At 48.1% G+C, this 14,225-nt stretch overlaps 20 non-coding genes across 20 annotated transcripts; all 20 read right to left on the bottom strand.

The window, feature by feature from the left end:
• Positions 1–409: 409 nt before the first annotated feature.
• LOC143874346 (5S ribosomal RNA) lies at positions 410–528 on the bottom strand. The gene has a single exon (XR_013249029.1). It is a non-coding gene; the product is annotated as a 5S ribosomal RNA (ribosomal RNA).
• Positions 529–1,125: 597 nt separating this feature from the next.
• Positions 1,126–1,244, bottom strand: LOC143872261 (5S ribosomal RNA). The gene has a single exon (XR_013247017.1). It is a non-coding gene; the product is annotated as a 5S ribosomal RNA (ribosomal RNA).
• A 597-nt stretch (positions 1,245–1,841) lies between these two features.
• LOC143872260 (5S ribosomal RNA) lies at positions 1,842–1,960 on the bottom strand. Its single transcript, XR_013247016.1, has one exon. It is a non-coding gene; the product is annotated as a 5S ribosomal RNA (ribosomal RNA).
• Positions 1,961–2,557: 597 nt separating this feature from the next.
• Positions 2,558–2,676, bottom strand: LOC143874345 (5S ribosomal RNA). Its single transcript, XR_013249028.1, has one exon. It is a non-coding gene; the product is annotated as a 5S ribosomal RNA (ribosomal RNA).
• A 597-nt stretch (positions 2,677–3,273) lies between these two features.
• Positions 3,274–3,392, bottom strand: LOC143874344 (5S ribosomal RNA). The gene has a single exon (XR_013249027.1). It is a non-coding gene; the product is annotated as a 5S ribosomal RNA (ribosomal RNA).
• Positions 3,393–3,989: 597 nt separating this feature from the next.
• LOC143874343 (5S ribosomal RNA) lies at positions 3,990–4,108 on the bottom strand. The gene has a single exon (XR_013249026.1). It is a non-coding gene; the product is annotated as a 5S ribosomal RNA (ribosomal RNA).
• Positions 4,109–4,705: 597 nt separating this feature from the next.
• On the bottom strand, positions 4,706–4,824 carry LOC143872259 (5S ribosomal RNA). The gene has a single exon (XR_013247015.1). It is a non-coding gene; the product is annotated as a 5S ribosomal RNA (ribosomal RNA).
• A 597-nt stretch (positions 4,825–5,421) lies between these two features.
• LOC143872258 (5S ribosomal RNA) lies at positions 5,422–5,540 on the bottom strand. The gene has a single exon (XR_013247014.1). It is a non-coding gene; the product is annotated as a 5S ribosomal RNA (ribosomal RNA).
• Positions 5,541–6,137: 597 nt separating this feature from the next.
• LOC143872257 (5S ribosomal RNA) lies at positions 6,138–6,256 on the bottom strand. Its single transcript, XR_013247013.1, has one exon. It is a non-coding gene; the product is annotated as a 5S ribosomal RNA (ribosomal RNA).
• Positions 6,257–6,853: 597 nt separating this feature from the next.
• Positions 6,854–6,972, bottom strand: LOC143874640 (5S ribosomal RNA). Its single transcript, XR_013249313.1, has one exon. It is a non-coding gene; the product is annotated as a 5S ribosomal RNA (ribosomal RNA).
• Positions 6,973–7,569: 597 nt separating this feature from the next.
• On the bottom strand, positions 7,570–7,688 carry LOC143872255 (5S ribosomal RNA). The gene has a single exon (XR_013247011.1). It is a non-coding gene; the product is annotated as a 5S ribosomal RNA (ribosomal RNA).
• A 597-nt stretch (positions 7,689–8,285) lies between these two features.
• On the bottom strand, positions 8,286–8,404 carry LOC143874130 (5S ribosomal RNA). The gene has a single exon (XR_013248820.1). It is a non-coding gene; the product is annotated as a 5S ribosomal RNA (ribosomal RNA).
• Positions 8,405–9,001: 597 nt separating this feature from the next.
• On the bottom strand, positions 9,002–9,120 carry LOC143873563 (5S ribosomal RNA). The gene has a single exon (XR_013248268.1). It is a non-coding gene; the product is annotated as a 5S ribosomal RNA (ribosomal RNA).
• Positions 9,121–9,717: 597 nt separating this feature from the next.
• Positions 9,718–9,836, bottom strand: LOC143872254 (5S ribosomal RNA). The gene has a single exon (XR_013247010.1). It is a non-coding gene; the product is annotated as a 5S ribosomal RNA (ribosomal RNA).
• Positions 9,837–10,433: 597 nt separating this feature from the next.
• LOC143873632 (5S ribosomal RNA) lies at positions 10,434–10,552 on the bottom strand. The gene has a single exon (XR_013248334.1). It is a non-coding gene; the product is annotated as a 5S ribosomal RNA (ribosomal RNA).
• A 597-nt stretch (positions 10,553–11,149) lies between these two features.
• On the bottom strand, positions 11,150–11,268 carry LOC143873807 (5S ribosomal RNA). Its single transcript, XR_013248505.1, has one exon. It is a non-coding gene; the product is annotated as a 5S ribosomal RNA (ribosomal RNA).
• A 597-nt stretch (positions 11,269–11,865) lies between these two features.
• On the bottom strand, positions 11,866–11,984 carry LOC143874129 (5S ribosomal RNA). Its single transcript, XR_013248819.1, has one exon. It is a non-coding gene; the product is annotated as a 5S ribosomal RNA (ribosomal RNA).
• A 597-nt stretch (positions 11,985–12,581) lies between these two features.
• On the bottom strand, positions 12,582–12,700 carry LOC143872253 (5S ribosomal RNA). The gene has a single exon (XR_013247009.1). It is a non-coding gene; the product is annotated as a 5S ribosomal RNA (ribosomal RNA).
• A 597-nt stretch (positions 12,701–13,297) lies between these two features.
• LOC143872252 (5S ribosomal RNA) lies at positions 13,298–13,416 on the bottom strand. The gene has a single exon (XR_013247008.1). It is a non-coding gene; the product is annotated as a 5S ribosomal RNA (ribosomal RNA).
• A 597-nt stretch (positions 13,417–14,013) lies between these two features.
• Positions 14,014–14,132, bottom strand: LOC143872251 (5S ribosomal RNA). Its single transcript, XR_013247007.1, has one exon. It is a non-coding gene; the product is annotated as a 5S ribosomal RNA (ribosomal RNA).
• Between the last annotated feature and the right edge of the window lie 93 nt (positions 14,133–14,225).

Raw genomic sequence — 14,225 nt, 5'->3', positions numbered from 1 at the left:
TATAAGAATCGCTACGATCTGACGGGCGGATCAAAAGTTATCGTCGGAACGATATTTGTGCACCAAGGGTAGCTCACGGCCAGTAAACACCTTCCGACCGGATTCATGACTCGCATCCACTAGTACACTCATCCGCTATAGCCTGTACGTCACTGAATCTGAACAAACCCCCGCTATAATTTGACCGCAAATGAAATGTCAGAACGAATTCCGTTTATCGAATCAAACGACACTATCACCCCGCCATAATAAAGACCGGACGTCTTCGAATTCACCATCCGGAAGAAAATAAAAAGATCCGAACCGAAACGTAGGAGGCGACGCACTAAACGTGCGTTTCAGTTCGCATCGATGTTCCAGAACCGAAAGATTGTTCGAAAAAAGTGGTCGATAGCCGAAAAAAGTGACAGGGGTGCAACACGAGGACTTCCCAGGAGGTCACCCATCGTAGTACTACTCTCGCCCAAGCACGCCTAACTTCGGAGTTCTGATGGGATCCAGTGCATTTGTGCTGGTATGATCGCACCCAGCATGCCTCTCCATTGTCAAAGTAATAAAGAGTTTCCACTCGCATTGTCGTACGAAGTCCGTTTAAATGAAAGTGCAAAAAAATCCTGCTAGATGACACCGGATGGACGATCCGAGCATGTCGGGAAGCCGGATGGCCGCAAGGGCTGTCATCGCGCGATTAATCTTCCCGAGTACCCCCGAATCAATATAAGAATCGCTACGATCTGACGGGCGGATCAAAAGTTATCGTCGGAACGATATTTGTGCACCAAGGGTAGCTCACGGCCAGTAAACACCTTCCGACCGGATTCATGACTCGCATCCACTAGTACACTCATCCGCTATAGCCTGTACGTCACTGAATCTGAACAAACCCCCGCTATAATTTGACCGCAAATGAAATGTCAGAACGAATTCCGTTTATCGAATCAAACGACACTATCACCCCGCCATAATAAAGACCGGACGTCTTCGAATTCACCATCCGGAAGAAAATAAAAAGATCCGAACCGAAACGTAGGAGGCGACGCACTAAACGTGCGTTTCAGTTCGCATCGATGTTCCAGAACCGAAAGATTGTTCGAAAAAAGTGGTCGATAGCCGAAAAAAGTGACAGGGGTGCAACACGAGGACTTCCCAGGAGGTCACCCATCCTAGTACTACTCTCGCCCAAGCACGCTTAACTTCGGAGTTCTGATGGGATCCAGTGCATTTGTGCTGGTATGATCGCACCCAGCATGCCTTTCCATTGTCAAAGTAATAAAGAGTTTCCACTCGCATTGTCGTACGAAGTCCGTTTAAATGAAAGTGCGAAAAAATCCTGCTAGATGACACCGGATGGACGATCCGAGCATGTCGGGAAGCCGGATGACCGCCAGGGCTGTCATCGCGCGATGAATCTTCCCGAGTACCCCCGAATCAATATAAGAATCGCCACGATCTGACGGGCGGATCAAAAGTTATCGTCGGAACGATATTTGTGCACCAAGGGTAGCTCACCGCCAGTAAACACCTTCCGACCGGATTCATGACTCGCATCCACTAGTACACTCATCCGCTATAGCCTGTACGTTACTGAATCTGAACAAACCCCCGCTATAATTTGACCGCAAATGAAATGTCAGAACGAATTCCGTTTATCGAATCAAACGACACTATCACCCCGCCATAATAAAGACCGGACGTATTTGAATTCACTATCCGGCAGAAAATAAAAAGATCCCAACCGAAACGTAGGAGGCGTCGCACTAAACGTGCGTTTCAGTTCGCATCGATGTTCCAGAACCGAAAGATTGTTCGAAAAAAGTGGTAGATAGCCGAAAAAAGTGACAGGGGTGCAACACGAGGACTTCCCAGGAGGTCACCCATCCTAGTACTACTCTCGCCCAAGCACGCTTAACTTCGGAGTTCTGATGGGATCCAGTGCATTTGTGCTGGTATGATCGCACCCAGCATGCCTCTCCATTGTCAAAGTAATAAAGAGTTTCCACTCGCATTGTCGTACGAAGTCCGTTTAAATGAAAGTGCGAAAAAATCCTGCTAGATGACACCGGATGGACGATCCGAGCATGTCGAAAAGCCGGATGACCGCCAGGGCTGTCATCGCGCGATGAATCTTCCCGAGTACCCCCGAATCAATATAAGAATCGCCACGATCTGACGGGTGGATCAAAAGTTATCGTCGGAACGATATTTGTGCACCAAGGGTAGCTCACGGCCAGTAAACACCTTCCGACCGGATTCATGACTCGCATCCACTAGTACACTCATCCGCTATAGCCTGTACGTCACTGAATCTGAACAAACCCCCGCTATAATTTGACCGCAAATGAAATGTCAGAACGAATTCCGTTTATCGAATCAAACGACACTATCACCCCGCCATAATAAAGACCGGACGTCTTTGAATTCACCATCCGGAAGAAAATAAAAAGATCCGAACCGAAACGTAGGAGGCGACGCACTAAACGTGCGTTTCAGTTCGCATCGATGTTCCAGAACCGAAAGATTGTTCGAAAAAAGTGGTAGATAGCCGAAAAAAGTGACAGGGGTGCAACACGAGGACTTCCCAGGAGGTCACCCATCGTAGTACTACTCTCGCCCAAGCACGCCTAACTTCGGAGTTCTGATGGGATCCAGTGCATTTGTGCTGGTATGATCGCACCCAGCATGCCTCTCCATTGTCAAAGTAATAAAGAGTTTCCACTCGCATTGTCGTACGAAGTCCGTTTAAATGAAAGTGCAAAAAAATCCTGCTAGATGACACCGGATGGACGATCCGAGCATGTCGGGAAGCCGGATGGCCGCAAGGGCTGTCATCGCGCGATTACTCTTCCCGAGTACCCCCGAATCAATATAAGAATCGCTACGATCTGACGGGCGGATCAAAAGTTATCGTCGGAACGATATTTGTGCACCAAGGGTAGCTCACGGCCATTAAACACCTTCCGACCGGATTCATGACTCGCATCCACTAGTACACTCATCTGCTATAGCCTGTACGTCACTGAATCTGAACAAACCCCCGCTATAATTTGACCGCAAATGAAATGTCAGAACGAATTCCGTTTATCGAATCAAACGACACTATCACCCCGCCATAATAAAGACCGGACGTCTTTGAATTCACCATCCGGAAGAAAATAAAAAGATCCGAACCGAAACGTAGGAGGCGACGCACTAAACGTGCGTTTCAGTTCGCATCGATGTTCCAGAACCGAAAGATTGTTCGAAAAAAGTGGTAGATAGCCGAAAAAAGTGACAGGGGTGCAACACGAGGACTTCCCAGGAGGTCACCCATCGTAGTACTACTCTCGCCCAAGCACGCCTAACTTCGGAGTTCTGATGGGATCCAGTGCATTTGTGCTGGTATGATCGCACCCAGCATGCCTCTCCATTGTCAAAGTAATAAAGAGTTTCCACTCGCATTGTCGTACGAAGTCCGTTTAAATGAAAGTGCAAAAAAATCCTGCTAGATGACACCGGATGGACGATCCGAGCATGTCGGGAAGCCGGATGGCCGCAAGGGCTGTCATCGCGCGATTAATCTTCCCGAGTACCCCCGAATCAATATAAGAATCGCTACGATCTGACGGGCGGATCAAAAGTTATCGTCGGAACGATATTTGTGCACCAAGGGTAGCTCACGGCCAGTAAACACCTTCCGACCGGATTCATGACTCGCATCCACTAGTACACTCATCCGCTATAGCCTGTACGTCACTGAATCTGAACAAACCCCCGCTATAATTTGACCGCAAATGAAATGTCAGAACGAATTCCGTTTATCGAATCAAACGACACTATCACCCCGCCATAATAAAGACCGGACGTCTTCGAATTCACCATCCGGAAGAAAATAAAAAGATCCGAACCGAAACGTAGGAGGCGACGCACTAAACGTGCGTTTCAGTTCGCATCGATGTTCCAGAACCGAAAGATTGTTCGAAAAAAGTGGTCGATAGCCGAAAAAAGTGACAGGGGTGCAACACGAGGACTTCCCAGGAGGTCACCCATCGTAGTACTACTCTCGCCCAAGCACGCCTAACTTCGGAGTTCTGATGGGATCCAGTGCATTTGTGCTGGTATGATCGCACCCAGCATGCCTCTCCATTGTCAAAGTAATAAAGAGTTTCCACTCGCATTGTCGTACGAAGTCCGTTTAAATGAAAGTGCAAAAAAATCCTGCTAGATGACACCGGATGGACGATCCGAGCATGTCGGGAAGCCGGATGGCCGCAAGGGCTGTCATCGCGCGATTAATCTTCCCGAGTACCCCCGAATCAATATAAGAATCGCTACGATCTGACGGGCGGATCAAAAGTTATCGTCGGAACGATATTTGTGCACCAAGGGTAGCTCACGGCCAGTAAACACCTTCCGACCGGATTCATGACTCGCATCCACTAGTACACTCATCCGCTATAGCCTGTACGTCACTGAATCTGAACAAACCCCCGCTATAATTTGACCGCAAATGAAATGTCAGAACGAATTCCGTTTATCGAATCAAACGACACTATCACCCCGCCATAATAAAGACCGGACGTCTTCGAATTCACCATCCGGAAGAAAATAAAAAGATCCGAACCGAAACGTAGGAGGCGACGCACTAAACGTGCGTTTCAGTTCGCATCGATGTTCCAGAACCGAAAGATTGTTCGAAAAAAGTGGTCGATAGCCGAAAAAAGTGACAGGGGTGCAACACGAGGACTTCCCAGGAGGTCACCCATCCTAGTACTACTCTCGCCCAAGCACGCTTAACTTCGGAGTTCTGATGGGATCCAGTGCATTTGTGCTGGTATGATCGCACCCAGCATGCCTTTCCATTGTCAAAGTAATAAAGAGTTTCCACTCGCATTGTCGTACGAAGTCCGTTTAAATGAAAGTGCGAAAAAATCCTGCTAGATGACACCGGATGGACGATCCGAGCATGTCGGGAAGCCGGATGACCGCCAGGGCTGTCATCGCGCGATGAATCTTCCCGAGTACCCCCGAATCAATATAAGAATCGCCACGATCTGACGGGCGGATCAAAAGTTATCGTCGGAACGATATTTGTGCACCAAGGGTAGCTCACCGCCAGTAAACACCTTCCGACCGGATTCATGACTCGCATCCACTAGTACACTCATCCGCTATAGCCTGTACGTTACTGAATCTGAACAAACCCCCGCTATAATTTGACCGCAAATGAAATGTCAGAACGAATTCCGTTTATCGAATCAAACGACACTATCACCCCGCCATAATAAAGACCGGACGTATTTGAATTCACTATCCGGCAGAAAATAAAAAGATCCCAACCGAAACGTAGGAGGCGTCGCACTAAACGTGCGTTTCAGTTCGCATCGATGTTCCAGAACCGAAAGATTGTTCGAAAAAAGTGGTAGATAGCCGAAAAAAGTGACAGGGGTGCAACACGAGGACTTCCCAGGAGGTCACCCATCCTAGTACTACTCTCGCCCAAGCACGCTTAACTTCGGAGTTCTGATGGGATCCAGTGCATTTGTGCTGGTATGATCGCACCCAGCATGCCTCTCCATTGTCAAAGTAATAAAGAGTTTCCACTCGCATTGTCGTACGAAGTCCGTTTAAATGAAAGTGCGAAAAAATCCTGCTAGATGACACCGGATGGACGATCCGAGCATGTCGGAAAGCCGGATGACCGCCAAGGCTGTCATCGCGCGATTAATCTTCCCGAGTACCCCCGAATCAATATAAGAATCGCCACGATCTGACGGGCGGATCAAAAGTTATCGTCGGAACGATATTTGTGCACCAAGGGTAGGTCACGGCCAGTAAACACCTTCCGACCGGATTCATGACTCGCATCCACTAGTACACTCATCCGCTATAGCCTGTACGTCACTGAATCTGAACAAACCCCCGCTATAATTTGACCGCAAATGAAATGTCAGAACGAATTCCGTTTATCGAATCAAACGACACTATCACCCCGCCATAATAAAGACCGGACGTCTTTGAATTCACCATCCGGAAGAAAATAAAAAGATCCGAACCGAAACGTAGGAGGCGTCGCAATAAACGTGCGTTTCAGTTCGCATCGATGTTCCAGAACCGAAAGATTGTTCGAAAAAAGTGGTAGATAGCCGACAAAAGTGACTGGGGTGCAACACGAGGACTTCCCAGGAGGTCACCCATCCTAGTACTACTCTCGCCCAAGCACGCTTAACTTCGGAGTTCTGATGGGATCCAGTGCATTTGTGCTGGTATGATCGCACCCAGCATGCCTCTCCATTGTCAAAGTAATAAAGAGTTTCCACTCGCATTGTCGTACGAAGTCCGTTTAAATGAAAGTGCGAAAAAATCCTGCTAGATGACACCGGATGGACGATCCGAGCATGTCGGGAAGCCGGATGACCGCCAGGGCTATCATCGCGCGATGAATCTTCCCGAGTACCCCCGAATCAATATAAGAATCGCGACGATCTGACGGGCGGATCAAAAGTTATCGTCGGAACGATATTTGTGCACCAAGGGTAGCTCACGGCCAGTAAACACCTTCCGACCGGATTCATGACTCGCATCCACTAGTACACTCATCCGCTATAGCCTGTACGTCACTGAATCTGAACAAACCCCCGCTATAATTTGACCGCAAATGAAATGTCAGAACGAATTCCGTTTATCGAATCAAACGACACTATCACCCCGCCATAATAAAGACCGGACGTCTTTGAATTAACCATCCGGAAGAAAATAAAAAGATCCGTACCGAAACGTAGGAGGCGACGCACTAAACGTGCGTTTCAGTTCGCATCGATGTTCCAGAACCGAAAGATTGTTCGAAAAAAGTGGTAGATAGCCGAAAAAAGTGACAGGGGTGCAACACGAGGACTTCCCAGGAGGTCACCCATCCTAGTACTACTCTCGCCCAAGAACGCTTAACATCGGAGTTCTGATGGGATCCAGTGCATTTGTGCTGGTATGATCGCACCCAGCATGCCTCTCCATTGTCAAAGTAATAAAGAGTTTCCACTCGCATTGTCGTACGAAGTCCGTTTAAATGAAAGTGCGAAAAAATCCTGCTAGATGCCATCGGATGGACGATCCGAGCATGTCGGGAAGCCGGATAACCGCCAGAGCTGTCATCGCGCGATGAATCTTCCCGATTACCCCCGAATAAATATAAGAATCGCCACGATCTGACGGGCGGATCAAAAGTTATCGTCGGAACGATATTTGTGCACCAAGGGTAGCTCACGGCCAGTAAACACCTTCCGACCGGATTCATGACTCGCATCCACTAGTACACTCATCCGCTATAGCCTGTACGTCACTGAATCTGAACAAACCCCCGCTATAATTTGACCGCAAATGAAATGTCAGAACGAATTCCGTTTATCGAATCAAACGACACTATCACCCCGCCATAATAAAGACCGGACGTCTTTGAATTCACCATCCGGAAGAAAATAAAAAGATCCGAACCGAAACGTAGGAGGCGACGCACTAAACGTGCGTTTCAGTTCGCATCGATGTTCCAGAACCGAAAGATTGTTCGAAAAAAGTGGTAGATAGCCGAAAAAAGTGACAGGGGTGCAACACGAGGACTTCCCAGGAGGTCACCCATCCTAGTACTACTCTCGCCCAAGCACGCTTAACTTCGGAGTTCTGATGGGATCCAGTGCATTTGTGCTGGTATGATCGCACCCAGCATGCCTCTCCATTGTCAAAGTAATAAAGAGTTTCCACTCGCATTGTCGTACGAAGTCCGTTTAAATGAAAGTGCGAAAAAATCCTGCTAGATGACACCGGATGGACGATCCGAGCATGTCGGAAAGCCGGATGACCGCCAAGGCTGTCATCGCGCGATGAATCTTCCCGAGTACCCCCGAATCAATATAAGAATCGCGACGATCTGACGGGCGGATCAAAAGTTATCGTCGGAACGATATTTGTGCACCAAGGGTAGCTCACGGCCAGTAAACACCTTCCGACCGGATTCATGACTCGCATCCACTAGTACACTCATCCGCTATAGCCTGTACGTCACTGAATCTGAACAAACCCCCGCTATAATTTGACCGCAAATGAAATGTCAGAACGAATTCCGTTTATCGAATCAAACGACACTATCACCCCGCCATAATAAAGACCGGACGTCTTCGAATTCACCATCCGGAAGAAAATAAAAAGATCCGAACCGAAACCTAGGAGGCGACGCACTAAACGTGCGTTTCAGTTCGCTTCGATATTCCAGAACCGAAAGATTGTTCGAAAAAAGTGGTAGAAAGCCGAAAAAAGTGACAGGGGTGCAACACGAGGACTTCCCAGGAGGTCACCCATCCTAGTACTACTCTCGCCCAAGCACGCTTAACTTCGGGGTTCTGATGGGATCCAGTGCATTTGTGCTGGTATGATCGCACCCAGCATGCCTCTCCAATGTCAAAGTAATAAAGAGTTTCCACTTACATTGTCGTACGAAGTCCGTTTAAATGAAAGTGCGAAAAAATCCTGCTAGATGACATCGTATGAACGATCCGAGCATGTCGGGAAGCCGGATGACCGCCAGGGCTGTCATCGCGCGATGAATCTTCCCGATTACCCCCGAATCAATATAAGAATCGCCACGATCTGACGGGCGGATCAAAAGTTATCGTCGGAACGATATTTGTGCACCAAGGGTAGCTCACGGCCAGTAAACACCTTCCGACCGGATTCATGACTCGCATCCACTAGTACACTCATCCGCTATAGCCTGTACGTTACTGAATCTGAACAAACCCCCGCTATAATTTGACCGCAAATGAAATGTCAGAACGAATTCCGTTTATCGAATCAAACGACACTATCACCCCGCCATAATAAAGACCGGACGTATTTGAATTCACTATCCGGCAGAAAATAAAAAGATCCCAACCGAAACGTAGGAGGTGTCGCACTAAACGTGCGTTTCAGTTCGCATCGATGTTCCAGAACCGAAAGATTGTTCGAAAAAAGTGGTAGATAGCCGAAAAAAGTGACAGGGGTGCAACACGAGGACTTCCCAGGAGGTCACCCATCCTAGTACTACTCTCGCCCAAGCACGCTTAACTTCGGAGTTCTGATGGGATCCAGGGTATTTGTGCTGGTATGATCGCACCCAGCATGCCTCTCCATTGTCAAAGTAATAAAGAGTTTCCACTCGCATTGTCGTACGAAGTCCGTTTAAATGAAAGTGCGAAAAAATCCTGCTAGATGACACCGGATGGACGATCCGAGCATGTCGGAAAGCCGGATGACCGCCAGGGCTGTCATCGCGCGATGAATCTTCCCGAGTACCCCCGAATCAATATAAGAATCGCCACGATCTGACGGGCGGATCAAAAGTTATCGTCGGAACGATATTTGTGCACCAAGGGTAGCTCACGGCCAGTAAACACCTTCCGACCGGATTCATGACTCGCATCCACTAGTACACTCATCCGCTATAGCCTGTACGTCACTGAATCTGAACAAACCCCCGCTATAATTTGACCGCAAATGAAATGTCAGAACGAATTCCGTTTATCGAATCAAACGACACTATCACCCCGTCATAATAAAGACCGGACGTCTTTGAATTCACCATCCGGAAGAAAATAAAAAGATCCGAACCGAAACGTAGGAGGCGTCGCAATAAACGTGCGTTTCAGTTCGCATCGATGTTCCAGAACCGAAAGATTGTTCGAAAAAAGTGGTAGATAGCCGAAAAAAGTGACTGGGGTGCAACACGAGGACTTCCCAGGAGGTCACCCATCCTAGTACTACTCTCGCCCAAGCACGCTTAACTTCGGAGTTCTGATGGGATCCAGTGCATTTGTGCTGGTATGATCGCACCCAGCATGCCTCTCCATTGTCAAAGTAATAAAGAGTTTCCACTCGCATTGTCGTACGAAGTCCGTTTAAATGAAAGTGCGAAAAAATCCTGCTAGATGACACCGGATGGACGATCCGAGCATGTCGGGAAGCCGGATGACCGCCAGGGCTGTCATCGCGCGATGAATCTTCCCGAGTACCCCCGAATCAATATAAGAATCGCGACGATCTGACGGGCGGATCAAAAGTTATCGTCGGAACGATATTTGTGCACCAAGGGTATCTCACGGCCAGTAAACACCTTCCGACCGGATTCATGACTCGCATCCACTAGTACACTCATCCGCTATAGCCTGTACGTCACTGAATCTGAACAAACCCCCGCTATAATTTGACCGCAAATGAAATGTCAGAACGAATTCCGTTTATCGAATCAAACGACACTATCACCCCGCCATAATAAAGACCGGACGTCTTTGAATTAACCATCCGGAAGAAAATAAAAAGATCCGTACCGAAACGTAGGAGGCGACGTACTAAACGTGCGTTTCAGTTCGCATCGATGTTCCAGAACCGAAAGATTGTTCGAAAAAAGTGGTAGATAGCCGAAAAAAGTGACAGGGGTGCAACACGAGGACTTCCCAGGAGGTCACCCATCCTAGTACTACTCTCGCCCAAGCACGCTTAACATCGGAGTTCTGATGGGATCCAGTGCATTTGTGCTGGTATGATCGCACCCAGCATGCCTCTCCATTGTCAAAGTAATAAAGAGTTTCCACTCGCATTGTCGTACGAAGTCCGTTTAAATGAAAGTGCGAAAAAATCCTGCTAGATGCCATCGGATGGACGATCCGAGCATGTCGGGAAGCCGGATAACCGCCAGAGCTGTCATCGCGCGATGAATCTTCCCGATTACCCCCGAATAAATATAAGAATCGCCACGATCTGACGGGCGGATCAAAAGTTATCGTCGGAACGATATTTGTGCACCAAGGGTAGCTCACGGCCAGTAAACACCTTCCGACCGGATTCATGACTCGCATCCACTAGTACACTCATCCGCTATAGCCTGTACGTCACTGAATCTGAACAAACCCCCGCTATAATTTGACCGCAAATGAAATGTCAGAACGAATTCCGTTTATCGAATCAAACGACACTATCACCCCGCCATAATAAAGACCGGACGTCTTTGAATTCACCATCCGGAAGAAAATAAAAAGATCCGAACCGAAACGTAGGAGGCGACGCACTAAACGTGCGTTTCAGTTCGCATCGATGTTCCAGAACCGAAAGATTGTTCGAAAAAAGTGGTAGATAGCCGAAAAAAGTGACAGGGGTGCAACACGAGGACTTTCCAGGAGGTCACCCATCCTAGTACTACTCTCGCCCAAGCACGCTTAACTTCGGAGTTCTGATGGGATCCAGTGCATTTGTGCTGGTATGATCGCACCCAGCATGCCTCTCCATTGTCAAAGTAATAAAGAGTTTCCACTCGCATTGTCGTACGAAGTCCGTTTAAATGAAAGTGCGAAAAAATCCTGCTAGATGACACCGGATGGACGATCCGAGCATGTCGGAAAGCCGGATGACCGCCAGGGCTGTCATCGCGCGATGAATCTTCCCGAGTACCCCCGAATCAATATAAGAATCGCCACGATCTGACGGGCGGATCAAAAGTTATCGTCGGAACGATATTTGTGCACCAAGGGTAGCTCACCGCCAGTAAACACCTTCCGACCGGATTCATGACTCGCATCCACTAGTACACTCATCCGCTATAGCCTGTACGTCACTGAATCTGAACAAACCCCCGCTATAATTTGACCGCAAATGAAATGTCAGAACGAATTCCGTTTATCGAATCAAACGACACTATCACCCCGCCATAATAAAGACCGGACGTCTTCGAATTCACCATCCGGAAGAAAATAAAAAGATCCGAACCGAAACCTAGGAGGCGACGCACTAAACGTGCGTTTCAGTTCGCTTCGATATTCCAGAACCGAAAGATTGTTCGAAAAAAGTGGTAGAAAGCCGAAAAAAGTGACAGGGGTGCAACACGAGGACTTCCCAGGAGGTCACCCATCCTAGTACTACTCTCGCCCAAGCACGCTTAACTTCGGGGTTCTGATGGGATCCAGTGCATTTGTGCTGGTATGATCGCACCCAGCATGCCTCTCCAATGTCAAAGTAATAAAGAGTTTCCACTTACATTGTCGTACGAAGTCCGTTTAAATGAAAGTGCGAAAAAATCCTGCTAGATGACATCGTATGGACGATCCGAGCATGTCGGGAAGCCGGATGACCGCCAGGGCTGTCATCGCGCGATGAATCTTCCCGATTACCCCCGAATCAATATAAGAATCGCCACGATCTGACGGGCGGATCAAAAGTTATCGTCGGAACGATATTTGTGCACCAAGGGTAGCTCACGGCCAGTAAACACCTTCCGACCGGATTCATGACTCGCATCCACTAGTACACTCATCCGCTATAGCCTGTACGTTACTGAATCTGAACAAACCCCCGCTATAATTTGACCGCAAATGAAATGTCAGAACGAATTCCGTTTATCGAATCAAACGACACTATCACCCCGCCATAATAAAGACCGGACGTATTTGAATTCACTATCCGGCAGAAAATAAAAAGATCCCAACCGAAACGTAGGAGGCGTCGCACTAAACGTGCGTTTCAGTTCGCATCGATGTTCCAGAACCGAAAGATTGTTCGAAAAAAGTGGTAGATAGCCGAAAAAAGTGACAGGGGTGCAACACGAGGACTTCCCAGGAGGTCACCCATCCTAGTACTACTCTCGCCCAAGCACGCTTAACTTCGGAGTTCTGATGGGATCCAGTGCATTTGTGCTGGTATGATCGCACCCAGCATGCCTCTCCATTGTCAAAGTAATAAAGAGTTTCCACTCGCATTTTCGTACGAAGTCCGTTTAAATGAAAGTGCAAAAAAATCTTGCTAGATGACACCGGATGGACGATCCGAGCATGTCGGAAAGCCGGATGACTCCCAAGGCTGTTATCGCGCGATTAATCTTCCCGAGTACCCCCGAATCAATATAAGAATCGCCACGATCTGACGGGCGGATCAAAAGTTATCGTCGGAACGATATTTGTGCACCAAGGGTAGCTCACGGCCAGTAAACACCTTCCGACCGGATTCATGACTTTCATCCACTAGTACACTCATCCGCTATAGCTTGTACGTCACTGAATCTAAACAAACCCCCGCTATAATTTGACAGCAAATGAAATGTCAGAACGAATTCCGTTTATCGAATCAAACGACACTATCACCCCGCCATAATAAAGACCGGACGTATTTGAATTCACTATCCGGCAGAAAATAAAAAGATCCCAACCGAAACGTAGGAGGCGTCGCACTAAACGTGCGTTTCAGTTCGCATCGATGTTCCAGAACCGAAAGATTGTTCGAAAAAAGTGGTAGATAGCCGAAAAAAGTGACAGGGGTGCAACACGAGGACTTCCCAGGAGGTCACCCATCCTAGTACTACTCTCGCCCAAGCACGCTTAACTTCGGAGTTCTGATGGGATCCAGTGCATTTGTGCTGGTATGATCGCACCCAGCATGCCTCTCCATTGTCAAAGTAATAAAGAGTTTCCACTCGCATTGTCGTACGAAGTCCGTTTAAATGAAAGTGCGAAAAAATCCTGCTAGATGACACCGGATGGACGATCCGAGCATGTCGGAAAGCCGGATGACCGCCAAGGCTGTCATCGCGCGATTAATCTTCCCGAGTACCCCCGAATCAATATAAGAATCGCCACGATCTGACGGGCGGATCAAAAGTTATCGTCGGAACGATATTTGTGCACCAAGGGTAGCTCACGGCCAGTAAACACCTTCCGACCGGATTCATGACTCGCATCCACTAGTACACTCATCCGCTATAGCCTGTACGTCACTGAATCTGAACAAACCCCCGCTATAATTTGACCGCAAATGAAATGTCAGAACGAATTCTGTTTATCGAATCAAACGACACTATCACCCCGCCATAATAAAGACCGGACGTCTTTGAATTCACCATCCGGAAGAAAATAAAAAGATCCGAACCGAAACGTAGGAGGCGACGCACTAAACGTGCGTTTCAGTTCGCATCGATGTTCCAGAACCGAAAGATTGTTCGAAAAAAGTGGTAGATAGCCGAAAAAAGTGACAGGGGTGCAACACGAGGACTTCCCAGGAGGTCACCCATCCTAGTACTACTCTCGCCCAAGCACGCTTAACTTCGGAGTTCTGATGGGATCCAGTGCATTTGTGCTGGTATGATCGCACCCAGCATGCCTCTCCATTGTCAAAGTAATATAGAGTTTCCACTCGCATTGTCGTACGAAGTCCGTTTAAATGAAAGTGCGAAAAAATCCTGCTAG

The sequence above is a fragment of the Tasmannia lanceolata genome, unplaced genomic scaffold, assembly GCF_043159265.1.
Source record: "Tasmannia lanceolata isolate RefF3 unplaced genomic scaffold, GAP_Taslan_0.1 ptg000003l, whole genome shotgun sequence".
Taxonomy (NCBI): domain Eukaryota; kingdom Viridiplantae; phylum Streptophyta; class Magnoliopsida; order Canellales; family Winteraceae; genus Tasmannia; species Tasmannia lanceolata.
The sequence above is the reverse complement of the archived record's forward strand: the minus strand, read 5'-3'. Positions and strand labels throughout refer to the sequence as shown.